The following is a 20,259-nucleotide window of genomic DNA, read 5'->3' on the forward strand; positions in this document are numbered from 1 at the left end:
TTGCTTGCATACGCACCGCGTTTTACTTCCTACTGATCATCGTTATTCTCTGTATGGTTGTGGAATTGTTACAATCAGTACATGTAACTTAAAGCAAATTTTCCTTCCATATCTCCAATTACTCCGCTTAAGCTGCCTGGAAGAAATATTGTAATATTATTCATTACCCTGGCAATGCCGCTCAAAACATTTGTTGTTACCAAAAAGGATGTATCATAATTGTATTATATTTATATTGTTCCTTGTGTCATTCATTTCTCAATTACAATAATAGATCGAAATCACACAATTCTTTAAATTCTAGTAAGTTTCTTCTCAGTTACCAGATCATATCATAGGTAATTTCTTGCCTTCTTTTTTTTACCTCCGGGTACATTCGCAAATTTTTAGTCTTAATAAACAATGAAATTAATGCATCATATCTTTTATTCAAAACCCGATTCACTACAACGTACACTGTTTCGAATAAGTGAAAGCTATTGTAGTAGTTCCTGACTGGCTGACTTTACTTTAAAAATATATATCTGCATTAAAAATGAAGAATATGAAAATTAATATTCATTAAATAAATACAAAATATTAGGACCTTGTACAAACACTTAGTTCTTACCTGATTACTTACACATACGTTATTTGATGGGCGCCAGCTACAACTCAGTGCAGCAATAAGAGAACTGAGATTCTTGAATATCTCTGGGGTGTGGGGTAAAAAGCTTACTTTTGTCAACATACCATATAGGTTCTTGGAAAAGGAAATTGGCGTTCGGTTTCCCCCATTAAATTTGAGGTTATCTAGTTCTACCCTTGGAATAAAAAGATAAATTAATTTGATAGAACAAAATGTATTCTTGAAAGAATTTCAATAAAAATAGTAGTAATTGCTGCGATAAAACAGATGAGAATATAAACGTATAACATCGCAACTGAAAGAAACTAGGCATTAATTTGAATTCTTCTTGATCGGACATTTAACAATTATACACGAAATGTATCCCTCACTGGTTCGCTTGACTGTACCTTCAACACTTTTAGTGTAATTACGACGTATTCCTTTGAACTGGTGTTTGTTGCAGATGTATCAAGCCTAATTTGGTATTGTATCCTTTTTGTTTAACTGACTAAGTATCCATGTGACTGCTTCTTCTTCTTCATCCAGATGACTTCTTGGTAAGTCTATCCTTCTATGACTTCATGGCAAGCCTTTCTTCCAACTGCACTGACTGACCTACTGTGGCCTTACTCTCTCAAATTACCAATGACTAATGACTGACTGAGGCCTCTCCATTATTTCGAATCCCGCTATAAGACACTGGACCAGCTTATAAAGACATTAATTGACAAACCTACGCAATCTCCAGAAATAACTATGATCTACTCCCACCCAGCGACGAATGTTACATACAATGTTGTAACCGCCTGCGGCACCCTAGATATCTCCAAGAACATGAGCTCACCGCCAAATGCACACAATGACGTAGCAATGACTCGGCAGTTACGCTAACAGTATTGCAACATGTGCGTTGCAATGTCAAAACTTATTACAATCCATATCCATATATGATATTACGTAGCAAGTCTTACTTTACATGGTTAAATGCTAATATTCACACACATATATACATAACAATTTGACTAAAATCACGCAAGCGACAATCACTGCAGAATTGAATTGAACAATAATAACAAAAATACAATAATAATAATAATAATAATAATAATAATAATAATAATAATAATAATAATAATAATAATAATAATAATAATAATAATAATGTCACAGATGAAATAATAATAATAATAATAATAAAAATACAGATATCACCTTGTAACCGGATTTGAACCGCAGCATTTCGCCTCCCTCATAAATAAATCTAAGAAAAAAGAATCGATTGATGTATGAACGAAATTATATATATAACACGTATCAACACTTTAAATGAGTATGCAACAATACATTTCCTTTTCAACATCCATATATTTTATAAAATATCACAGATATGAGAATTTTTCTCGCACATTGTCATCATAGATAACTGTCCAGTGTCCCACTCTCTCCTCATACAATTCACAATAGTGTAGCACTTAATTTAACACAAACAAATAATTTTTTTTTTTGCTATTTGCTTTACGTCGCACCGACACAGATAGGTCTTATGGCGACGACGGGATGGGAAATGCCTAGGAAGTGGAAGGATGCGGCCGTGGCCTTAATTAAGGTACAGCCCCGGCATTTGCCTGGTGTGAAAATGGGAAACCACGGAAAACCATCTTCAGGGCTGCCGACAGTGGGGCTCAAATAATTTTAAATGATTATACAACATTCCTCTATCTTTAAACATATCAAAATATTTTATGAAAAAAAACACTTATATAGGAGAACTTTTTTTGCATATTGTCATCACAGATAACTGTCCAATGTCTCATTCTCTCTTTGTCATAAATACATGACAATGTAGCACTTATTTTTCCATGTACTGGAGTTCAATGCACCAATACGGCACTTGGTTTACATGCAAATTCACAGATGTTAGTTTTATTTTGCCAGTTTCTTACAAAAATTAATCATCTTAATCTTATCTCAACAAATCTCGCGTGAAGTACGTCTTCAGTTTTTTTATGTTATAAGTACCGACAATCTACCCTTCCTTATATTTTAAGGAATATGCACAATTCCCGGTACGGTTTACAATAGTGAAATACCCCCTGATACAAAAGACAGAATTTAGACATATTTCCCACCTCTCCAGATGATGGGAATGGCGTTCTGAGTAACACCTTGTCACCCAAACTCAACTCATCCCATTTTGCCCTTTTCTGCTGGCGAATACGTGTATTGCCTGCTTTGATTATATTTTCCCTGGCCAGCAGGATATAGTAATCCTTAGATATTCCCTCACCCAATTCTAAGCCTAGGATACCTGCAATATGATCGGTTGGTTTCCTACCAAAATTAATTTCATAAGGCGTGCTCGTGTAACGTAGTGTTACACCATCGTTCTACATCACCCAGTCGTGAAAACCACGAACTGTGCTTATCGTGTACGTATGCTCTGAATATTCTCCCGATCTCTCTCATGAACTGATCTGATAATATTCTGAGTGGACATCCAAACTCAGTAATATATCTGTCAATAACATGCTTCAGGCAACCCCTTCCCGTAGCTTTTCTCAGGGGATACGTTTTGACATATTTTCTGAAAGCATCAATCAAAACGATTACACACCGATATCCATACCGAGATTTTAGTAGTTGCCCGAACAGATCTACACATATAAGATGGCCTGGCTTGTCTAAAATGACGGCTTGTCGTGGCCCCTCTAACGTCCTGTTAGGACCATTTCTGCGTTGACATAGATCACAAGTCGCAAGTAATTTCATAATACTCCTTCCCATATTCTTCCACACAAAATTCCCTTGAATAGCATAAAGAACCTAGTTTGCCCCTAATGACCGAGTTTCTTGTGGTAATACCAGATCATATCTTCCTGTAATGACTTTGATACACAAACTTTGAATCTACCAGAATGACACTTCCTTGACAGGAAACCACTACTTAGTTGTACTCATGTTTACATTTCTTCACGACAACATCTGCCTCCTTATCTCTTAGCCAGGTCAGGATAGCATACATCTCATCCTCCTTCTCTTGTTCTAACACGAGACTACGTAACCGGTCTCGTTCTGTCATGTTGTCCGTTATATTCCCCACACATACCAGTATTCCTTCTCTTATCTCTACATACCTGGACTCCGTATTACCTGATTGATTCCTACTGAGGAATTCGGCTAAGACATTATCTTTACCCTTAATATGTCGATTAGTGAAGTCATATTCACTGATAGCTAAAATCCACCTTGTCACTATTATTACTTGTTAACTTACATGTCTTAATAAACACTAATCCTTGATGATCTGTCCATATCTCAAACTTATTTCCTAATGCATACATCCTAAACTTGCTTAATGAATAAATAATGGCTAAGAACTCAATTTCCGTGAGGGTATACATCTTTTCTGTCAAGCTGAGTCCCCAACTCGCCAAAGAAACAATACCCAAATTTCCTCGAACATTCCTCTGACACAAACATCCAGAAATACCCTTGTCTGATATATCGGTCATGAGTACGAACTCGCGATCAGGAATAGGGTATTTTAACATAACGGCATCATTCACACCTTTCTTCAGCCTACGAAATGACTCATCATGTTCAACCGTCCACTTTCATTTAGCTCCGACTTTCAATGAACCTCTAAATGGCTCTAACAACGCTGCATATTGGATGGCAAAACGTCTAAAATGTCCCATATGACTTCATGGCAAGTCTATACTTCTATGACTTCATGGCAAGCCTTTCCTTCCAACTGCACGGACAGACCAACTGTGGCCTCACTCTCTCAATAACCTATGACTAATGACTGACTGAGGCCTCTCCATCCTTTCGACTTCCACTATAAGACACTAGACCAGCTTAAATGGACATTAGTTGACACACCTACTCAGTCTCCGGAAATAACTATGATCTACTCCCACCCAGCGACGAATGTTACATACAATGGTGAAACCGCCTGCGGCACCCTAGGTATCTCCAAGAACATGAGCTCACCGCCAAATGCACGCAATGACGTAGCAATAACTCGGCACTTACGCTAACAGTATTGCAACATGTGCGTTGCAGTCTCAAAACTTATTACAATGCATATCCATATGATATTACGTAGCAAGTCTTATTTTACATGGTCAAATGCTAATATTCACACACATATATACATAACAATTTGAATACAATCGCGCAAGCGACAATCATTGCAGAATTGAATTCAACAATAATAACAATAATACAATAATCGTAATCTCACAGATAAAATAACAATAATACGGACATAATAATAATAACAGTAATAACAATGTCACAGATGAAATAATAATAATAATAATAATAATAATAATAATAATAATAATAATAATAATAATAATAATAATAATAATAATAATAATAATACACGTATCACCTTGTAATGGGATTTGAACCCTTACACTATGTTCCCACATTCCCACTGGCTTACATTCCACACCATTACGATAATATTGCTATTTTTACAACAAACGTTATTCAATTCTTTTTCCGTTCACCGTACCTATATTACATATTAAATCAGAAAATTACATAATCTAACTCTAACTTCATGAGAGCAAAGACCACGATGCTTGTCCCTTAAATAATAATAATAATAATAATAATAATAATAATAATAATAATAATAATAATAATAATAATAATAATAATAATAATAATACAATAATAATAATAATCTTCTTCTTCTTCTTCTTCTTCTTCTTCTTCTTCTTCTTCTTCTTCTTGTTTAGTTTCGGCCAACTATCGACGACTTAATTTCAACTGTTACCTTTGATGTTTAATGTTGGTCCAGTATTCCTTCATTCGTAGACGGTGTTGCTCCTTTCGCTCTTTCGTCCATACCTTTGTTGATTTCAGCTTCGGCTGTGGTTGAAAACTGTGATGTTCTTGTAGTGTTTTCGTAAGTGGGTCACGCTCTTAGATATTTTCAAATGAGATCCCGATATCCTGCAGATCTTTCTGTACCTCGCTGAATCATGCCCCCTTTGCCTTTTCCTCTTGGAGAAAAGTGTGAATGCGGTTGGTTAACTGTATTGACTTAATGCGGGCCATGTGTCCACAAGAAAAAAACATCTTTTTCCGGATCACGTCGGTTATTTTCTCCACATGCGAGTACAACTCCTGATTGTGCCGTCTCCTAATCTCGCCATTGTCTTTGACTGGACCTAAAATTTTCCTCAAAATCTTCCTTATCCTATCCTCCGATTTCTCCATCATGCCTTTCTTGTTCATAGAGAGATTATGATGATGATAATAATAATAATAATAATAATAATAATAATAATAATAATAATAATAATAATAATCGTCATCAACATTATGCAATTTCATTTAGCCCCTTTAAATAATGAACATGAGATGTGGTATCTCTTTAAGGAATATCTTAATTTGTTTCGCAAATTTAATTCAATATTCCGACCTTTCATAATTCATATTCCGTAATGTGATGTAATCTTCGTAAAAATTATCTTCCTAACATCAGTTTTCAATATAATTTAGCAACACGTTATATTTCTCAAGTATTATTTAATTCCCTCTTCTAACCGCACATCCAGTGGCTCGTTCCTCCGAAACCCATTTCGCTTGATCAGATTAAGATAGTATTCCTTAGCGAGATGGTGTTACATCGATGCTAAACTGATCAAGTGTGAATGCTGGGTAGACCATACACTTCAGCACATGCTTCAATGTCCGCAATGCCCATACTCCTGTACAGAAACTGAACTATTTCAAGGCACACAGAATTCACTTGATATAGCAAAGTGTTCGTCGAAATGTATATGATATGACTGAGACTATTTGTAACTGTTTTGTAATGTTTCTGACCCGAGAATAATTATATATTTTATTGTCTGATTCATTACCACAAACCTCCTTAAAATGTCATGTTTCCATCTTGCAGAAATTGGATTATGTATAGGTTACAACCTTGAAACATAATTTTCAAATCATCCTTCTTCTCCGGTAATGTGAAAAATGTATGTCAAACTCTACTCACAAGACAACCGTTCATATTATGGTTAATCACTTGTAAATTGAGACCCATCATGCCTCAAACTACAAAACTAGGATACCTCAATAAACGCTTAGTGCACATTTAATTCCACTTTCGTTCAGCGTTTTACCATCCACCACTCCGCAGTAAACAAACCACAGTTACAAGCATGACTCAATGAGGACACGTTCGATTCTACAACTTGAGTCTTCTGGTTGATAATCTCACAGTGTACTTTCCACGTTTAACCTCCTGACTACGGACTGCAAGATTATATTAGGATATCGCTTAAATGCAATCCTGGTAATTATAACTTCCCTCTTCTGTATCCCTGAATTGCAGTAACAGCCGTTTGAAAATCCCATGGTAATAGGAAAATTAGGGACAAGTCTTAATATAATAAAATTATCGTTGTTCTTGTTTGCGTTATGAGTCCGTACAGTGGTTTGATGCAGCCCTCAATGTCACCCTATCTTTTAAAAAGGTTTTCATTTCTATGTAACAATTACGACCTATACCTGCTCTGATCTGTTTGTCATAATTCAAACCTTGATTGACCCCTATATTTCCTACTAACACATTTCCCTCAAAAACTAAATGAACAAGTCCTGGGTGCTTTAGGATGTGTCTTGTCATTCTGTCTCTTTTTCTGGTCATTTTCTCCAAATCATCTTTCCCTCACCAATTCGATTCAGTATCTCTTCACTCGTGATTCGATCTACCAATCTCAGATTCAGTATTCGTCTCTAACACCACATTCCGAAAGCTCCTATTCGCTTTGTTTATGAGCTATTTATTGTCCATGTTCAACTTTCATACCACGCTCCAGATGAAAGTATTCAAAAAATCTACCTATATCGATGTTCGAAGTGAGAAAAGATATTTTCTTAGAACGCAAAATAACAATAACGCGTTTGTTGGTACGAAATATTTATTCATTTCCAAGGATACAGATAACCATTTCTGTAACTAAGGGAATGTTTCCAAATTCACTGATTCAGGTTTTCTGATGTTCGAATAATTGTGAAGTAATCTGCGACGAATTAGTTAGTAACCACAAAACACAGGCAATTAATCTTTCAGTTATCCAACAAGCGAAAAAATCTTGAATTTCACGAGATTCGAACAAATTCAATTATTCAGCGATTAGAATATTTATGGGCTAATATTCGACGGTGTAGTTCATAATCTTTTAAATAGATGCAAATAACATTTCAGGTGGTTATGGCAGAAACCTCCGAATTCACTAGTCCATTAATTGAGCACGTCTATTCTCAAGGAAATCTACAATGTTAATATCGTAACCGGAAGATCAAAACAAACACATGTTTATTATTAATAACCATCACTAAGGGAACTATAATTAATATGAAAAGCAAATGACCAGCACCGATTCTGAAGCAATTGAAAATCAATTGAAGCCATCGTGAAAACAATTTTCGTTTTCATTTTCCGTCTTAAAATGGTTTTAATTTCCACTTCTTAATTTTTAATATCCTTTCATTATACCCTTTTAAATTGAAGTAACCTGCAATTATTATTTGAATAGTTCACTTACAAAGAATTACGACATTTTCACACAATGATGTTTGGTGGGGAACTTCGTAACCATAATAAGACTAACGTTGATCACCCGAAGTTGAATTCAAAATAGGTTAATATAAATTTAGAAAATTGGTTAACATTAAAATATTACAATAATTTACAGTAGTTCACTTTCCAAAATATATAAGAACGTTAGTAGCAAGGAAATAAATCATGTACACGGAATAAAATACATTCAGTCAGATTAAACTTTTCGTAATTTAGTGGAATATTTTTCAGTGATGTCCGCCTCTGTGGTGCAGTGGTTAGTGTGATTAGCTGCCACGCACGGAGTCCCGGGTTCGAATACCGGCTCTGCTATGAAATTTCAAAAGAGGTATGAGGGCTGGAACGGGGTCCACTCAGCCTCGAGAGTTTAACTGACTAGAGGAGGGCTCAATTCCCACCTCAGCCATCCCCGAAGTGGTTTTCCGTGGTTTCCCACTTCTCCTCCAGGCAAATGCCGGTATTGTACCTAACTTAAGGTGACGAGCTCTTCCTTCCCTCTTCCTTGTCTATCCATTTCGATCTTTTCATCCCTCCACAAGGCCCCTGTTCAGTATAGCAGGTGAGGTCGCATGTGCGATGTACTGGTTCTCTTCTCCAATTTATTCCACCGACCTAATGTCTCACACTCCAGGACACTGCCCTTGAGGCGGTAGACGTGGGATCCTTCACTGTGTCTGAGGCAAAAGCTAACCCTGGAGGGTAAACAGGTTAGGATACAAATAAATAAAGAAAGAAAGAAAGATAGAAAGAAAGAAGGAAAGAAAGAAAGAGAGAAAGAAAGACAGAAATGATTAAGTAATGATAAAATGACAAACGGTGAGAAGGAAAGTCTTACAAAATGATATTTTACATTTAAAATAATTCCAAAAGGGATGATTAAAGAGAAAATCCCCAGAAATACGGATATTCATATTCGAGCATCTGTATAAGGTAACATCGCGAGATACACTGACACAGTAACGGAGGATGACAATGAGCAAGGCCAGAGGGAGGTTTCAGAAGCATGAAGACAGAGAGGAAAACGGTACTATGCTAATGCGCTCATTACGCACGAACATTCAACAGACGGGGAAGGATAATACATCTTTCCCCCTCTGCTCACAGTTATAATACGTATATGACAATCCTTAACATATTTTACAGGCATTTAATGGTAGTTTTAGGCAGGATAATGACTTCAAACAACAATCCGGTTTCAGACACCGTTGCGACCTGCATCAAATATAATTATCATTGATACAGCCCATGATAGCAACTACATTATCACAGAAGGGAGGAAGAAATGAATATTGGCCTAATTGTCGAAAAGTTACTTACGAAGTTAAGCAACTGATATGGGGCCGCTGAATTCGTTCACCGGGCGAGTTGGGCGTGGGTTCGAACACCACTGTCGGTATCCCTGAAGATGGTTTTCCGTGGTTTCTCATTTTCACACCAGGCAAATGCTCGGCCTGTAACTTAATTAAGGCCGCGGCCGCTTCCTCCCCACTCATAAGCCTTTCCTGTCCCATCGTCGCCATAAGAGCTATCTGTGTCCGTGCGACGTAAAGCAAATAGAAGTAGAATTCCTTCAAAGTTTCAGAGAATGATCTGCATCAAAAATAGACACGTCACCAATGGTTCGTGCTATTCACTCGTATTTAACGAGAAAATGTACCTTAAACGTTAACGTGTCTATACTGCTAATAAGAAGAGATGGCGTCTGACAGGTAAGGTTGGAGGGAGGAGCACTGCACGTGGCATTTCACGATGTTGCCACATTCCAGCATTCCTTTCTGTACATGCTCTTACCCCTCGCTTCCGGCTCACTTGTTCTCTCCTTCATTCTGACCACTGTGATGTGTTGTAGACTGCCTGGCCAGGCGGTGTCGTCCCATTTGCGATCACTCTTATACAATCAGGTTCTTATCAGTGACATACAAACAGTCAGGTTGCTGTGAGGGAAATCCTTACTGAAGGATTAGTACAGGAAGACATCCCTCAAGTAACTGGCGAAACTGGGAATCTTACGAATTGTATGTTGAAAGTCATTAAATTACTTATATTTACCGTTTGAGACTGATGCGTTTATATCGGGATTGACAGGGAATAAACAGGACTCAAATAAACCTTTTATTTGCCGAGCTGGATAGCTGCAGTCGCTTAAGTGCGGCCAGTATTCAGTATTCGGGAGATAGTGGGTTCGAACCCCACTGTCGGCAGCCCTGAAGATGGTTTTCCGTGGTTTCCTAATTAATTTACACAGCATGTTTCTACTGCCGGATGCCCTTCCTGGCACCAACCTCAGTTGAGGAGCTAATGAAGACGAAATGTGTTACGGTGAATAAAATTGGGTAAGGGGTGCCTATGGATAGGAACTGTACCGGCATTTGCCTGGAAGTGAAGATATTAAGCCACAGAAAACTATTCTGTGAAGAGCCGACGGTGGGATTCGAACCCACGCGTTTCCCGAATGCAGAGCTTGGCTCCATAGCCACAGAGCGTTAAAACGCGCGGCCACTCGGTCTACTTTCATCTATATAAATAATAATTTTTGTCTGTACGCTTCGATTAGATGTACAAGATTCCAGAACTTAATGTTAAGAAAATGTTTAGATTACAATAAGTTAAAATGACGATTCTATAATGATAGCGCGAAGAGAATATATTGCGTTCGGAAAATAGTGGGTTCGAATCCCATTGTCGGTAGCCCTGTAGATGGTTTTCCGTGGTTTCCTATTTTCACAACAAACACAACAAGCCAGGGTCGTTTCCTTCCCACTCCAAGGCCTTTCCTATCCCATTGTCGCCGTAAGACCTATCTGTGTCGCTGCGACGTAAATCCAGCGGTAAAACAAACCCTTGTCACCAAACATCCTCACTTTTCCGTAAATTTCTGTAAGAGTATCCATTATATAAAGCTACGCCTTAAATAGCACTCCCCTTGCTGCGTTAAAGTTGGGAAACCCTGACAGGCTGCTGAAAATTTTACAGTGATCCCAAATGAGACAAGAACTGGTCTTTCTTCACATTCTCGTTTTCCACTGTAATGGAACTTATCGCAAATTGAACAAATTTTGCTCTGGAATGGAATTAAGGGAACATTCCTTTCCGATAAACTCGTAGCCTCCTCTTCAAAGAATTCTCTTGCAGCACATATCATTTCTCTTCCTTGGTGATGAATTGTCACACCATGGCCGGCGGTATTTTTTTCACGAGGTGGACGAGTCCTGGGCCTCCCTCTCCCTGGAGGAATATTCATCGTACTCAAAATATAAATACAATGATTGCACGTGCGTACGTACGTAAATAGTATTTAAAATACAATTAGAAACTTACTAACGGCCACTCACACTGAACTGTTTGCAACAAGATCTAGCTCACAAGTGAAGTGAGAGGTTTGACAACTCCCAGCAAGACGAGCCTCCCAGAAGTTTTATCTCCATGGCAACCGCAGTCGCCCCACCCTCGTTTCCATGGCAACCACACAGCCACTCCCTTTATCCCGCCTCGGCAGGCAGTAAACGGACCTCCCTCTACGAAATGTCACAAGCCATCTCTTATTATTAGCAGTATATATGTTGACTTTGGGGGGCGGAGTGGAATTCCACACAGGCGTCTCGTATTCGTCTTGTTTTACTTTCACTTTTCTTCTCTTTCTTCCTGTATCTTACAGGCATATCAGCATTTTACTTTGTCTAACCGAACTATACAATGTCCAGAATAAAATATAAGCTGTATAATAAACTCGTTTACTATCGCCTACTCGTGGCTTGAAAAATATTCGCCTTTCTTATTATATTTTAACCATAACTGCAGTTATGATAAGTATTATTTCTTCTACCGTTTACTATCGCCCACTCGTTGCTTGAAAAATATTCGCCTTTCTTATTATATTTTAACCATAACTGCAGTTATGATAAGTATTATTTCTTCTACCGTTTACTATCGCCCACTCGTTGCTTGAAAAATATTCGCCTTTCTTATTATATTTTAACCATAACTGCAGTTATGATAAGTATTATTTCTTCTACCGTTTATTATCGCCCACTCGTTGCTTGAAAAATATTCGCCTTTCTTATTATATTTTAACCATAACTGCAGTTATGATAAGTATTATTTCTTCTACCGTTTACTATCGCCCACTCGTTGCTTGAAAAATATTCGCCTTTCTTATTATATTTTAACCATAACTGCAGTTATGATAAGTATTATTTCTTCTACCGTTTACTATCGCCCACTCGTTGCTTGAAAAATATTCGCCTTTCTTATTATATTTTAACCATAACTGCAGTTATGATAAGTATTATTTCTTCTACCGTTTACTATCGCCTACTCGTGGCTTGAAAAATATTCGCCTTTCTTATTATATTTTAACCATAACTGCAGTTATGATAAGTATTATTTCTTCTACCGTTTACTATCGCCTACTCGTGGCTTGAAAAATATTCGCCTTTCTTATTATATTTTAACCATAACTGCAGTTATGATAAGTATTATTTCTTCTACCGTTTACTATCGCCCACTCGTTGCTTGAAAAATATTCGCCTTTTTTGTTATTTCTAACCATTACTGCAGTTATGATAAGCATTATTTGCTAGTGGCTTTATGTCGCACCGACACAGATGGTTCTTATGGAGACGATGGGACAGGAAAGGCCTAGGAGTTGGAAGGAAGCGGCCGTGGCCTTAATTAAGGTAAAGCCCCAGTATTTGCCTGGAGTTAAAATTGGAAACAAAGGAAACCCATCCTCAGGGCTGCCTACAGTGTGATTCGAACCCACTATCTCCCGGATGCAAGCTCACAGCCGCTGGCCTCTAACCGCACGGCCAACTCGCCCGGTTATGATAAGTATGGGCAGAGTGAAACTGTTTACGTTTCACAATAAATGTTCAACTGAAACAATAGTATGATGCAGTTTGCACTTTAATCTGTGCATTTCTGGACAGTAAGTCTGGATGCCTAAAAAGGCTCATATGAGATTCACGAGACGAAAAAGGGCGAATAAAGGAAAAGTGAATAATTAGACGGCCACATAGAAATTAGAGACGCTGACCACTAGACTTGCACTGCTACAGATACTCACGCGCAAATTATCAACATATCTTAGTTGCCGGGACAAAACCTCGTATGTGATAATATTTTTGGAGATGTAGGCCTTCTGACCCGCAGCACATACGTTATGAAGAGCGAGAATGCCTTGACAATATTCTCACAATAGGCCTATTCCACCTTACATGACAGAAACTTACCAGCCATTTCTAAGCTAAAATATTTCACATAGGAGGATTTTTCTCGACAGCGACGATACACTGTATGAAGAGCACAAGCCCTCGGACATATCTATGTTTATCTCCCACATATAAACCCCCAAAGTTTGAATGAAAGCCTTGACTTCAGAATTGTGGCTTTCCCTTGTTAATTAAATGTTTTATTGGCAACCGTTGTTGAAATTTATGTTTTTAAAAAGCATCTTTGTGCTAACATCCGGATTTTCCTTAGAGTGCAATCTTAGCAAGGAATTTTCCGAGACTGTACTGTACTAAAACTGCGCCTGAAGCAGAGTTCAGAATCTCACGACCTCAGTGCTTGTCTACTCCTTCACTTGACCACCAAGGCGCGCAGTCGGCATCGAGCTTACATCGATAACCTCTGGAAACGTTCGCTGCACTAGTCGGAAACTCATCCGCTGTTTCTTTCCAAAGTCTATGCTATCTCAGCGAACCGTAACGCACGCGGTTGTACGATTCGTTTGTAAGGCTCTGTGACAACAGTACCTTATCAAAGTCTGTCTGACAACACGAAGAGTGTAGCTGAGTTAGGGATTCTGTTGTGTATGCATCACAATGTGTGTCTGCAGTGGACTGAGGGCTATACAGCGTAGATATACCTATTATGAAAATACGTGACTTCGTGCGCAAACGAATTGTGGCGCTTTACGAGGCCTGCTGGTCGTCCCACAGAATTGAACGCATATGGTTCATGACGTACCGTTGGTCCGTCTGTGGTGGAGACGAAAATAGATCGAGCGGTTACACAGCACGGTTACCTGGAAGCACTGCATAGTGCCTCGACAGAAGCATTTTCTGGGCAGACTTGATTTGCAGAACGGCGGCCACCAGAGCAGGCAGAACCACCGTCGTTCCCATGTGTCCGGACTAATAACCAATTGTTGTAGGTATGCCTACGTTCTCTTCGCTTCTGTTCATTGCTAAGAACATGTTCAGTTTTGTCGAAAGGGAGTACACATGAATGGCGAATGAAGAGCGGTAGTTTTCAAGATGAGACTCGTTTGAATTTTGGACAAAGTGATGGCCGTGTAGACGGGCAGCTGATGGGAGGGAAGTCCATCCTCTGCTTGCTTCTCCAACTGAGCATCCACAACTGCAATTACGGCAGGCGCCTCGTGGCTATGATCGTTAAGGCGTCAACTCCAAGAGGTCTGACACCATGGTTATCCAGTTCGAGTCCCGTTGGTTGAAAAGATGGTCACCATCAGAATGTTAGTCAGCAGGGCAGTTGAGTCGGTTGTATAAAATTTCTACTGAATAGATTTCATGCCAAGAGCCTGGATTCAATTAAAAATCTCTCCCCAGTGTCCATACGGATTGAGGGCACTTGACGCCGCAGATGGCGATTCGTCCATCCGGTGGGAATGGTCGCAATGAACAGAACCGTTGGTGCTATTTTTCAGGAGTGGGCTGTGTGCCGCCATCGAGTTTCACTTTTTCCCTTCCTTCTTCCATCATATATCACTCCATTCATTTATTCTCATTAACTCTTCTGATGAGGTTGACATCAGGAGGGTCATCTATTCGTAAAAACTAGCTACGAAGATTCATGTCACTTCATACCCGATCACGTAGAGAAATGGCACAAGGGTATGAGGGGCAATAAATTACACATACCGATTTCTTTCACTATTAATTCAGGGCGGAAAGCGAGCGTTTTGCACACTATGGACGTCCTGAAACCTGCCCTCCGACAATTTTCGGGAGCTGAAATTCCAATATGATAACAGGCTTCTCCAAGGCGCTAAGCCAACACAGTATGTTCTACACGGTGTACCCCTTGTACTGTACCCTGACATTCTAGATATCCGGCCCTCAACGCTATTGAAATTATCCCCGGCTTAGGTACACTAAGACATACAGCGACCGTGGGATACTGCACTTCAGACGAACATTCAGTATGTTCCACATGTTACCTGCGAGTTTAGCTGCTTATTTAGTCTATCGGAGTGATTACATTGATTGTATTTTTACCACCAAATATTAACTATTGTGAAAGCCTACGGGTTCCATGTTTTAATCAATAACATATAGCTTTACCTTCGTCTTGCATACTAACTTTCGAGCAAATGTGAATTCCTTCTCGTTGTTCTTCGACACATTTCCGTGACCGCATGTACATTATATTGAATATAAGTATTGTTGTTAAATTTATGATCGGTTCACCTAAAACGACGTGCGTCGTGGAGTCGATTCTCCATCATGAAGTTGAAAGATTCAGAATGAACCTGCCATTTCTGGATAAATAGTCCAGGGACTCTCACTCAGCCTGCACCAGATCTATGTACGAGGTTAATTCCATTGGCAAAGGCGGCCGAGCATAGGGCTAATCAATCTATCCACTTAGTGGAATAGTGGAGACCTTTACTTTCCTGTCTTTGATGGGGCTTCATGGCCTGAACCGAGGTTGCTTTCTCTCTCTCTCTCAACATAATTTCTTCAAACTAATGCGGACCGGGCGAGTTGGCCGTGCGGGTTAGGGGCGCGCAGCTGTGAGCTTGCATCCGGGAGATAGTGGGTTCAAACCCCATTGTCGGCAGCCCTCAAGATGGTTTTTATGGTTTCCCATTTTCACACCAGGCAAATGCTGGGGCTGTACCTTAATTAAGGACACGGCCGCTTCCTTCCAATTCCTAGGCCTTACCTATCCCATCGTCGCCATAGGACCTATCTGTGTCGGTGCGACGGAAAGCGAATAGCCAAACTAATGCGGTATCATTAATGAGATATTTGGTTCGTCATTTCTGGCCGATATAGTAAATTATGGTAAGTGTGTTTCATATGGTCCTCTTAAACAGTGGAGGTGGTATTAAAGTTATTTCACAGTAAAAATATCGCTGAATTGCAATCGGTCCACAGTTTCCCGAATCTAGGCTGCTTGAAAGTTTGAACTCGCCCCAAGTCCCTCGATGAATCGATTCTGTTTGTTCCGTTCAATTTGCTGCGAGCTTCCATTTTCAGAGTGCAATTATTAGAACACAATGGAAGTTTGAAGAGTATCCATGGCAGAATGATTTGTGGCTTGGTTTGCGGTGCCAAGAGTTGCAAAGAACATAAACAAGATTTGTAAGTACAGCTTTTGATAAAGCGTCAGTTTAAAGGTTCACCTAATATGCAGTTAGAAACAAGTATTCCTTCATATCTCGGGTAAATCTTCTGGAATATCCTCACCATATTTCATACAGCATTTCTTTTAAATTTTACTCCCTATAGAGGCATTAAACATTATATATTCTCAGCCTTCACTCTTAAACCAATTACGTCTGCAATTGCAAACTAAAAGGAACAACGCCCAAATTATTGTTTAAGTGTACAAATGTTTCGGAATAAAAGATGTCTGTGTTGTATAGCAAAGATTTGCGTGATATTTTTAGTCTGCTTAAAAAACAGAGCACTCAGAATTTAAGGAGAGTAAAGATAAATAAATAAATAAATAAATAAATAAATAAATAAATAAATAAATAAATAAATAAATAAATAAATAAATAAATAAATAAATAAATAACCCATGAATTATTTAAAGCAATTGCTCTTGAACATCAAATAAATAGAGCCTAATGTTAGGTAGAAAGTTTAGCAAGTGAAGAAGACAAGTGGGGACTGGCATGACGATCAACTTCAAAGACGCTGGAGGATGGAATAATAAGTAAAGAAGTATGGTCTTCACCCTGTAGTAAAACCACTGTGTGTACAATGCACTAGTCCTTCTAAATGTGGTACTGTTAACTGGAAATTCATTTTTGATAGTGGTTTAACGTCCCACTAACACACAGACGGATTTCAACAACGGAGAAGTGGGAATGGATTAACACTGGGAAGCTAGCGAGCATGGCCTTAATTAAGGTCTAGTCCCAGCACATGTCCAATGTGAAAATGGGAAAACACGGGTAACCATCTTCAGGTTTGCCGACGGTGAGGTTTCAACCCACATTTTCCCTAGTTGCATGTTCACAACTACGTGACCCGAACCACGCAGCCATCATTCTCGGTTTTGGGGGAAAGAAGTTCTTAATTAAGATCTCTAGGGGAAATATCTGTTCATTTAATGCGTATTCTTATTAATGATTGCAATAGAATTTACATATTATTAAAATATTATTTATTTGAAATGAAACGAAGTTTTCAATTATGAATGCAGATGAAATAGAGTGAAATTATTGGGATATACCTTTGGTACTAGTCTTCCAAGCGGATGGCCAATTCTCTAGTCCCAGTTGATCTCGAATTTAAAGTTTCACTAGAATAATTAAGCCTCGGTGGCTCAGGCGGCAGGCGCGTCGACTTCTCACAGCTGGGTTCCGTGGTTCAAATACCGGTTACTCCATGAGAGATTTGTGCTGGGCAAAGCGGAGGCGGGACAGGTTTTTCTCCGAGTACTCCGGTTTTACCTGTCATAATTCATTCCAGCAATACTCTCCAATATCATTTCGTTTCGTCTGTCAGTCATTAATCATTGTCTCAGAGGAGTGCGACAGGCTTCGGCAGCCGGCGCAGTTCCTACCCTCGCCGCTAGATTGGGGCTTCACTCATTCCATTCCTGACCCGGTCAAATGACTGGAAACCGGCCGTGGTTTTTAAATTGAATAATTGCATGGCACCAAAAATGGCGTTCAGTAATAAACATACATAACTTACATAAATACATACATACATACATACATCATCATAGACTGTTATGCCTTTCAGCTCTCAGTCTGCAAGCCTCTGTGAATTTACTAAACGTTACCATAATACTCTATTTGCAACTAGTGTTGTGGCCTCATTTAGTTCTATACCTCTTATCATTAAATCGTTCGAAACTGAGTCTAACCATCGTCGTCTTGGTCTACCTCCACTTCTCCTACCCTACATAAGAGAGTCCATTATCCTCCTAGGTAATCTATCCTCCACCATTCGCGTCACATGACCCCACCACCCAAGGCTGTTTATGCGTAGAGCTTCATCCACCGAATTCATTCCTAAATTAGCCTTTATCTCCTAACTAGCGAATGTACCCGTGCTTCGCTACGGTATTCTACATTGTATTCGAATATCGAAGTAAATAGTGTACATGCAGTAAATAAGATTGTTTTAAAATTGCATGTCTCTTAGCGTTATCCGAGAAAGATCATGGGGAGGACCCCGTACGTTGTTTCCAATGCAAAGTGTTTGTTACGGATTTGTGATATAACGGCAGGCTCACTTGCCTACTGCCATTCACAATCGAGTTGGGAAGTTTACATTATAATTGCAGGCCACATTGCCTACTACGCGGACAGAATCGATTTGGGGAGTTTCCGTTAAAATGGCAGCCCCCTTTCCTACATCCAGACAGATTACAGTTGAGGAGTTTCTATTATAATGGCAGGCAATTACCCTACTATCACTCGAAATTGAGTTGTGCAGTTATCATTATAATGCCAGGCCCATTTTCCTACTGCAGCCAGCTTACTGCCAGTCACACCAAGTTGGTGAGTTTCCATCAAAATAGCAGGCCACTATGCTTAATGCCAGTCACATTTTAGATGAGGACATTTCTTTATAATGGCGGGCACCCTTGCCTACTGCCAAACACAATCGGGTAAAGGAGTTTTAAACAAAACTGCATGCTCACTTGCCTTCTGCAAGTCAAATCGAGGAGGGAACTATTCATTACAATTGTAGGCCTTCCTTACTAATGACAGTTACACAGGAGTTGGAGAAGGAACCCTTTCCTACTGCCAGTTAAAGTCGGTGTGGGGAGTACTGATTACAATAGCAGACACACCCTTTCTCGATGGCTAAAAATCGACATCAGTGAACATATATAGATCGACATACGAAAGTATATGCGTGTTTACAATATTGCAGACCTTCATTTACAGATTAACTGCTACTAAACGTACGTCATATCGACAAAGGATTATACCATAAGACACGCCGGATTTAGTGGCCTAAATGGCTGGTCCTATGATATGTCATCTATTCTTGGGTCAGATTGAGTTAGAAACGTGGAAAAGGGTAAAGGTTTTGTAAGATTATCTCACATTACATTACTTTTCGGATAATTATGTGACAGCTACATACATAGCATTTGGCTCACATATGGCTACTGGGTGGGCCAATTTTCGTGAAGAGTTTGATGATTCTGTATTTCATATAAGTAATTGAAAGTATGAATTATGCATGTGAAAATTCCAAATTGACTTAACATCGATTAATAGAGAAAAATCAAACGTAAAAGGGATACAGATACGGCAAAAAGTCATAAGACCAAGGTTGTAGATCATTCCAAATTGAACGGAGATTGTGCAATCCGTTATGAGATAGGAATATCCGAAGGTCTGCACCATCATTAAAATTGCCTGCATATTTCTATATTCTTCGGGGATAAAAAGTGAAAAATTTTATGATCTAGGATGTTTTCCGTTCGTTACAGGTTAAAACGTATAATTTTGTCAAATTTCAATTATCTTCTTTTTCTTCTGGCAGATTATGCCGCAATCTGGATTTTGGGCGAGGTGGGTAAAGTTAGGACTTTCAGGAAACTAAACCAAAAATTATGGAGATGGTCATTATTACCCCTTAAACGGAAAGCTGTACGAAAATTTCGCCAAAATAGTCAGTGTAGAGGCACACAGTCGTTACGATTTGATTTATATAGATAAGGAATCTGCTCCATGTAAAACACCTTTTGGGCTATGTCCGCTGGACTTATCCTGCAAAAGTGACCATTCATGATATCTCCCTTGTTAATCCACCTGACGAAAAAATGCACATGAAAAAAAAAAAGGTTTAGAGGTGGA

Source organism: Anabrus simplex, chromosome 2, assembly GCF_040414725.1.
Source record: "Anabrus simplex isolate iqAnaSimp1 chromosome 2, ASM4041472v1, whole genome shotgun sequence".
Lineage (NCBI taxonomy): Eukaryota > Metazoa > Arthropoda > Insecta > Orthoptera > Tettigoniidae > Anabrus > Anabrus simplex.